Source organism: Salvelinus namaycush, chromosome 33 (assembly GCF_016432855.1).
Source record: "Salvelinus namaycush isolate Seneca chromosome 33, SaNama_1.0, whole genome shotgun sequence".
Taxonomy (NCBI): domain Eukaryota; kingdom Metazoa; phylum Chordata; class Actinopteri; order Salmoniformes; family Salmonidae; genus Salvelinus; species Salvelinus namaycush.
Window position 1 is genome coordinate 11,536,642 of NC_052339.1, and position 9,593 is coordinate 11,546,234.

Here is a 9,593-nt window from a genome sequence, read left to right on the forward strand (position 1 = left end):
TGGGCTGTGTGTATTTATTTGTGTGTTTGCTGGTATGTGTGGGTGTATGTGTGTGTGTGCATCCCTCCGTGCCCCTGCATATTATCTTTGTTTTATTTGGCTGTGGTGTCACCCTGACGTTGTTTGCCTGTTTGTTTTGCCCTCCGCTGGGCCGAGCTGAGATGAGGGCTGAGGCCCTTCAGTTTGACTCGGAGCAGGAACATGACACATATTCTCTGAGGTGCCTTTCCCCTAGGCTTCCTTGCAAAGCCTGGACAGTCCTGGCTGAGGATCAATGGGGTGAGAGGGATGCCCGGGGGCACAGATTGGCTAGAGACAGCCTGGCCAACATCACACAATCTGAAGAACACAAGTTGTTCCTATAACATGTGTGTACCAAATGGCACCCTATTCCCTTTATAGTGCACTGCTTTTGACCAGGGTTCTGGGGTGCCATTTGGGATGCATCCTGAGTGTCCTCAAGAAGCACCTCAGGTAGGAACAGGCAGAAAGTCTAAACTGGAAAAACCACTGGTGGTGAGCTCTGGTGAAATGAAACTACTCTGACAGATGTTGTCTTGCCACAGACTAAATCAGCTTGTTTTTCTTATTGAGACATTCAGATTCTGGAGGCTATTTTGCACCCAAGGGAGCAGGTTCTTCTCCAAAATAATTATTTCAGAACTCAACGTCAACTAAACAGAATTTGGGATGCGAGGTAACTTGATAAACACAGAAGTAAAACAAACGTTGGAGTGAAATTACATAGAGAAAGAGAATTGGGGTGACCTGGCAGTCTCAGTGTCTCCAACCCACAGTTGTTTGTGTCATACTGAGATCCCAATCAAACTGCAGATCCATAGACAAAGGCTTGATGAAGACTCAGCCAGAAGCGGTAGAGCTTCGTCCCAAATGGCACCCTATACCCTATGGGCCCTGGTCAAGAGTTGTGCACTACATGGGAATAGGGTTCCATTTGGGACACGTTGGTTCTCTTCAGCCAGAAGGAGCTATTTCAGTTTTCTCTCCAGCTTATACTGTATTGTCATTGGCAATGGCATTATAAAGACATCGAGTAAAACATATTGAGAAGGGGGATACCTAGTCAGTTGAACAACTGAATGCATTCAACTGAAATGTGTCTTCCACATTTAACCCAACCTCTCTGAATAAGAGAGTATCTGAGTATGGAAGCACTTTGACAGGGTCTGGGTGGGTGGTAAATGTTTGCCACCATGGTAGTGAGGTGATAACTGTTTCCAGATGTGTTTATCACCAATAAACATTTGGAATAATAAGTCCTTTGTTGGCTGCAGCAGTAATATCTAAAATCTCAATCTTTTTCAGTTTGTGTTATTCAGTCAAAGATTGAAAGGTGGTGGATGCTTGATATGAGCGTGGGTTCTACTGGACAGGACCTCTACAGGCTTTTATGAAATAACATTCTTTAGGGGCCAGACAGATTGTATCAAATGTAAATCTGCATCCAAAATAGCAGCCTATTCCCTATACAGTGCACAACTTTTGATTATGGCCCATAGGGCCCATGTAGGGAATAGGGTGCTATTTGGGATGCTGGCTGAATGTTACATGTTTAGTGCTCCCAATGTCAGTTGAATTTACGATTTAACTATCTGCCTAATATCTGTCTAATACCTTCACCACAACATACTGTCTGAGTGACATTATGAAGAACTTTAAATATGATCAATCAGAAGTTGAGGTATTTTAATGCTGTTTTCACTGTAGGCTCTTTCTGTTGAGTAGCTACACAGCTCTCCACTCCACTACCCTACCTATAGATTCCATCAGTAGCCTGCTATCACATTACACAGTCCTGCTGCTTCACGCGCTGTTTGCGTTGCTGTTCTGTATGTTTCCCAGTCTTGCAGTAAAGATAAGGGTCGTAATCTCTGCTCCAGCTTCAGTGAAAGCACCTCTCTTCCCCAAAGGGACCCCATTGAAAATATGGACCTAAGTCTTCATACTTATCTGTGTATGTGAACATAATTTGATTGTGATAGGCAATAACTTGATACACATAGAACTGCTGTAAAACAAACACTCAAATGAAACAAGCTGATAGCCAGTGGTCGGACTGTAGTGGGATGCCTCCTAAATGGCTCCCTGTTCCCTACTAATGAACTGCTTTTGACCAGGGCCCATACAAAAGTAATGGAATATATAGGGGATAGGGGGCCATTTTGGGATGCCGACTTAGTCCCTCAACATCCTGGCTGTTTGAAAGGCTAAAGAAAGCGCCGCGAAGTCTATGACCCTGTGTAGTTAAAACAACATACCCAGAACCAACCTTGTGGGGGTGTCTTATGGTTGCAAAAGTCCGGCAAATGTCCTAAAATCTCCCAGTTTTCCAGCTACTTTCGAGCAGGGCCATTTGTCTCATGTTGAGCATGGTTAACATGACTTTCTCACACTCCTGTCTCTGAAGCACAGCACTCACGAAGCAAACTCCACTTTTTCCTCCCATGAAAACCTACAGCGCAAACCAGGTAAAATCACTGTATCCAATACACAGAACAGAGTAGTCATGGTCATGTCTATACAGGGGAAATAGGAGCACATTGAGGGGAAAATGTGTGGATTGTAGTTAACAGAACTTGGCAGAAGTTATTTCATTATTTCACTGTCTCCTTAATCTTCTAATCCCTATTCCAGAGTACTTGGCATAGTGTACCTGGAGCTTTGACACACATACACACACAGACACACACAGACACACACACACACACACACACACACACACACACACACACACACACACACACACACACACACACACACACACACACACACACACACACACACACACACACACACACACACACACACACACACACAGCACCAGCAAGTGTTGTTAATAGAAGCACTAAATCTTAATTAACGGGAGGAAACACATTCTGTGGCTTCAACCCTGATTTATCCCACTTAGGGTGCATTGCAAACAGTTATTCTTTTGGTTGCCTGTTTTCCATGTTATTTTGGCATTAATACGTGTCCCATATCAGTTTGCAAAAAATGTACAAAACATTGTCATTGAGTTAATAAAGCTGCATACAAACATGGTTGGTTTCTTGAGTAAGGCAGTTCCAAAATGTAGGTATTTCAGCCAACTCAGTGCTTTCTGTGGTGGAGGGGCACACAGCGGGAAAAAAACATAGCATAGGGGTTGGTAATCTTCTCTGGTTTTTCTGTGATTGGCTCAGTGTTCTGTCACTCATGAGGACACTACATCACTGCAAAACCTACAGGGAGAGAAATTATAGATAAAACGTATCAGTGTTCATTGGCCATTGGACATGAACATTACACAACAAGTTGGAAATCACAAATTTAACAATGAGTCGTTTGTAAGGAATCAGTGGATAACTTGAAGTGTTGCAAAGCAATCCCTATTTTGCTTCCCCTGCCTGCTATTCGGTGGAGAGGGTGTGTGGTCCAAGGCTGGGTTTAACTGTCTCTTTTCCAAGCTTAAAAGGAAAAGCGCAACACCGTGGGCCAGGAAAGGTTGAATACATTGGCCATGATGTCAAGCCATCATGACTTCTGCCGTGTTCAAAACAACTGGAAACTGGGAAATCTCCGACTTCAGTGAGTTCAAGACAACTGGGAACTCTGACTGGGAAAATACGTTTTGAACGGTCATCCAACTCAGAATTCCAAGTCGGCAACTCGGGCCTCTTTCTAGAGCTCCAACCTGAAGATCACTGATGTCATGATTCAACCTTGTTTTTTTCTGAGTTCCCAGTTGTCTTGAAAGCACCATTAATCCAGAGAATGACAGACTTGATGACAAAGTTTCATGCCAAAATATGGCCACAAGGAGGACCGCCGCGAATATTGTAAGAGCTTTCATTGTCTGCTTGTATGCCCCCTTTATTTATCCTACAGTTTTGACTTGGTGTACAGGGAGAATACTGTAAGAATGGCCCATGTTCTGAATTCTGTCACTGTACATTTCAAAAGTGCTGAAAAAATTGTTATATTGACTACGTCTGTCTTAGCTCGCTCATTAATTAATGTCTTAATCGAAAATACAGATGGCCTCTTATCCGCTAATCGTTCCCTTATGCGATAGTTTGTACATCTCAAATGTTAGTAGAAACCACATTTGTTTAAGCAAGTCAGCCATATCAGCTCTGTTTTTAAAAAAGGCGGTAAATGAGGCTGAATGACCTGTTTCGCTGCCAGACTCAGCTGATAGCCAGGTGTAGCAGTGGTAATAGATTCACTCCATGGTGCTGAAAAGAAAGCTCTGCTGTTGGGACAGCTTTATGTAGGCCCTAACAGTTTGTGGGCACTGTTTGTCACCGTTATAGTGCAATTAATGTATTGTTTAGTGTTGTGTAGTGGCTTTGTTGGCATGCATCTCCCAAAAACGATTTCCATGGTGAAATCGCCCGTGGTCACAAATGGCTCTCTATTTCCTACATAGTGCTCTAGTTTTGACCAGAACCATGAGGGCCCCTGGTCAAAAGGGAATTTGGGACGCACCCTGAGGCTGAGGCCCAGGGAATAGAGTGGGAGAGAGAAGAGAGAGAAGAGAGAGGAGGGAGAATAAGGAGTCAAAATAGACTATTCCACTTTACAGATGAAGCAATTCTCTATTTATTCCGTTAGTTCACGTTTACGTTCAATAAGCTGGTGCTTATTGGCCCTTTGGCATTGAAAGTCCAGTTTCTCATTTGAATTTAATTGAAAGAGAAGTAGATTTGTGTACTATTTACATTGTATGATAAGAGTTCCTAAGGTGGCATAGAATTCGCTTCATTTAATTCTCTACCACTGACATAATTAAACACTATTAGTCATTGTATTACATGGTCATTAGAGAGAGAGAAGCCCGGAGGGCTGGAAGGCAGGGAAATGAGCATTCAGATGTGAGGTGGGTTCTTTTTCCATCCCTTTCAGAGTGCCAAGTGTTCACTTGAAACGAGGCACCAAACACTTATGGTGTGCACATTGTCCTCTGGACTACCCGCTGCTAACCGCCCCCACACCCCTCTCTCTATCCTCCCATCCTCCCTTCGTTTAATTCCCTCCTTCTATCTTTACCTCCCCTGCTTCCCAGTGGGATGTAGTAACCTCTTATTCTTTCTCCCTCTCTCTCAGCCTATGTCTGAACCTGCCACTTTAATTGCACACATGAAGCCCCGACATTCTCATTCCTTTCCTCAACTTCAGTCTGTTTGCAGGGTGAGGCCAACACTATTTTTATTGGTCCAAGACTCCCATGTTAAAGTACCTTTGGAACACTCAACAGGGAACTGTGGAGACACTGTAGCAGGAAGACAGAAGTCAACTTTGTGGAGGAAGAAGAGGAAGATTTATGTCAGTAGTCTGTGTTACCTTTGACCTCTCTTCTCTCTCTCTGTGTGTGCGTGTGTGTGTGCATGTGTGTGTGTGTGTGTACGTGTGAGAGAGGGTGTGTGTGTGTGTGTCACTGTGTGTGCTGGCTGTTGGCTATACAGAGTGTTGCTCTCTCTCTCTCTCTCTCTCTCTCTCTCTCTCTCTCTCTCTCTCTCTCTCTCTCTCTCTCTCACTCTCTCTCTCACTCTCTGTCACTCACTCTCAGGCCTGTCTGTCCGGCCTGTTTTCTCTACACCTGACATACACTACATGACCAAATGTATGTGGACACCTGCTCGTCGAACATCTCAATCCAAAATCACGGGCAGTAATATGGAGTCGGTCCCCCCTTTGCTACTATAGCAGCCTCCACTCTTCTGGAAAGGTTTCCACTAGAGGTTGGAACTTTGCTGGTGGGACTTGCTTCCATTCAGCCACAAGAGCATTAGTGAGGTCAGGCACTGATGTTGGGCGATTAGGCCTGGCTCGCAGTCGGTGTTCCAATTCATCCCAAAGGTGTTCGATGGGGTTGAGGTCAGGGCTCTGTGCAGGCCAGTCAAGTTCTTCCACCACAATCTCGACAAACCATTTCTGTATTGACTTCGCTTTGTGCATGGGGACATAAAAGTGTCTAGAATGTCATTGTATGCTGTAGCGTTAAGATATATATACATATTTTAAACAGCCCTAGACCATTATTTCTTCTCCACCAAACTTTACAGTTTGCACTAAGCATTGGGGTAGGTGGCTCCTGGCATCCACCAAACTCAGATTTGTCCGTCGGACTGCCAGAGAGTGAAGCATGATTCATCACACCAGGTCAAGCGTTTCCACTGCTCCAGAGTCTGATAGCGGCGAGCTTTTCACCACTCCAGCTGATGCTTGGCATCGCGCATGGTGATCTTAGGCTTGTGTGCGGCTGCTCGGCCATGGAAACCCATTTCATGAAGCTCCCAACAAACAGTTATTGTGCTGATGTTGCTTCCAGAGGCAGTTTGGAACTCGGTAGTGAGCGTTGCAACAGAGGCCAGATGATTTTTATGCTCTACGCGCTTCAGCACTCGGCAGTCCCGTTCTGTGAGTTTGTGTGGCCTACCACTTCTCGGCTGAGCCGTTGTTGCTCCTAGACGTTTCCACTTCACAATAACAGCGCTTACAGTTGACCGGGGCAGCTCTAGCAGGGCAGAAATGTGACAAACTGACTTGTTGGAAAGGTGGCATCCTATGAGCTTGCCATGTTAAAAGTCACTGAGCTCTTCAGTAAGGGCATTCTACTGCCAGTGTTTGTCTATGGAGATTTCATGGCTGTGTGATCGATTTTATACACCTGTCAGCAACCGGTGTGGCTGAAATAGCCGAATCCACTAATTTGAAGGGGTGTCCACATACTCATGTATATATAGTGTATGACTCGATGGCTTCGTCCCATATGGCACCCTTTTCCCTATATAGTGCACTACTTTTGACCCTATGGGCCCTGTTCAAAAGTAATGTACTAAATAGTTTATCTGCTCTTACCTAGACACACAGGCTAGCTGGAATGTGTGTGGGAGAGGACAGCAGGCAGTACATGCTAACTGATTCTAGCCTCACCCTCTCTCCCTCCCTCCACCTCTGGTTAACCAGCTATTGTTCACTGCTGCTTCTGTTCTGTGTACAACAGGAAGATGAGGAGATCAGAGAGACTGATGTTTGTAACGACAACAACCATGTTTGTGTTGTTGTGGCGCCAAAGTTTCAAGAGAATGGTTTATGGCCAAAAACAGAGCTAAGTCTCCAGACTTCAGTATATATTTTCATGAGCTAACTTTTTCTAAAAGATAAGAGGAGCAATAGTAAAAGTTATTTTATGCAGTGTATTTGTTTTCTTTTTAGTCTTTTTGCATTCAAGCACTGAGAAAGAGAGGGAGAGAGAGTGGAGACAAAGGGAGGGGGTGATATTACAAGCAAATAAGTTATGTTCAAAGTCTACCTCCCCCTCACTCTCACCCCCTCTCTCCACACACTATTAAAACAACATCAGTTGGAAACCAGGGGAGGAAAGGCATTATTCTTTCTCTCTCTCACACATACACTCTCTCTATCCCCCCCTCTCTCCCCCCGCCTCTCTCTCATTCTCTCTTTCTCTCTCTCACACATACAATCTCTCTATCCCCCCCTCTCTCCCCCTGCCTCTCTCTCATTCTCTCTTTCTCTCTGCATCTGATATTGTTGATGTCGTTTTTATTTCTTTCTTCCTGGAATATGAATAGTGGCTCTGTCACGTTAGGGAGGCCATGCCACTGGGGTTTCTGGGTAGCCTCCTCTGCTTCCTGTTGGATTACTTTGGAGTCAGTCAGGGGCTTCTCACCCCTCTCTCGCCTCCTCACCCCTTTCCCCTCCTCACCCCTCTCTCGCCTCCTCACCCCTCTCCCCTCCTGGCTTAGATCACCTTGGAGTCAGGGGGTCCTCACCCCTCCTCTCCCCCTCAGTCGTCCTCTTCCCTCCCTACCCTGGCCTGAGATAGGAGGAGGTGGGACTGCATTGCTCACCATGCCGTGGCCCCTGATTTTGGAGAAGAAGTAGAAAATGTTTAAAAAAAATACCACTTCACTTAACAGATTTGTGTTATTGTTGTCTGTGATGTCCTAAAGAAATTCCTGTGAAATGTGTCTCCTCCTGACGCACGGACTGCTCTTCCAAAGTAGAAAAGAGGCAAGAGGATCCGGGACCAGGAATCTCCCTGCTCCCCTTCCTCTCCCAAGCCAAGGCTCAGCTTCGAGGCCCCGGAGGGGGTGGGGGGTGAAGGGGTAGAGGCTGGGGGGGGGGTTTGGTGGAGGCTTTTACTGGAGGCCCCACCATGAGGTCCTCATTTGTTTCCTAAACCATTACTGTGACAGACTGTTTACAATCACAGACGAATTACGTTTACACAGGGATTTATGTTATTCCTTTCTGCTGTAACGTATAAACACCTCACGATGCTTTCCCTGCCCACTGTTATAAATTAATAGTGCCTAGCATGACCGAGGAGGGTTTAGCCTAAGTACACAGAAAATGTCTGATTTTCTAACCCGTGTTGCAGGAAAAACATAGACCCTAAATTCCCTAATTCTTCCTAGTAGAGCAGAATAACAGTAAAGCTCAGGGTCTGACTCAGAGGGTGGTGGTGTCTCTCACATACTTATAGCCCTCACACACACACACACACACACACACACACACACACACACACACACACACACACACACACACACACACACACACACACACACACACACACACACACACACACACACACACACACACACACACACACACACACACACACTATAGCCCTCCTTCCTGATTCTGAAAGGCAGGCGGTCGGTGCCAGCATGACTCACTCTCCTCTCACTTCAGAAAAATCAACACCCTCTTAAAAAATACTACCTGTGTCAGTAGTGAAATTCTCTCTGTGACCACTAGAGGGACAAAAAGCCATACAACTGATGCGGCAAGCAGCCTTGTAGTTCAACATTTTTGCAGGCTCTTTGAATGGACTTCAACTTGAAAAGATGTAGTGCAATTGTCTTTAGCGCAAACTTGTCATGAAAGGCATCTGGCAGAAGTAAATTAATCCACAAACACAAATATAATTTTATATATATCTTATATGACTGCATTTTCATGAATTTCAAGATATAATCTTGAAGCCCATTCAAAAGACCAGGGACATGAACATGAAAGTATGACGTCAGAACACATCACTTGCACACGGTATAACAGGAGGCCTGTGGAAATATGACATGCCAACACTGAAATTCAAGTTCACCTCAAGTTTAGGGCCTTTAGTTTTTCTTGACTATGTGACCTGACCAGAAAACTCTCGCATATACATCTGCGAAAGGGAATGTAACTTTTCCTCAACAACTAGTATAGTAGGATAGGGACATTTGGTAATTAATCCATGCTGTTGTAAACACAAAATAGGACTTGAGAAAAATATGCAAACAATAACTATATCGTTGAAATAGTATCTCTTCATCTGAAACCATTGTCTCATTCTCAAAGTCCCAGTGCTCTAGTGTCCAGTGTCGATTCCTCTTCTCATGGTCCCACATCTTACCATGGACCCACCACTCCAGCCTCCTTTCCTCTACCCCTGAAGAGACCAGACTGAGCATGGAATCTCTCTCTCTCTCTCAATCTCTCAGCATGGCATCATCCTTCCCTTCTGAAGAAACAAACAATAATGACCAACAGAAGAAGAAAAGGAGGAAATAAAA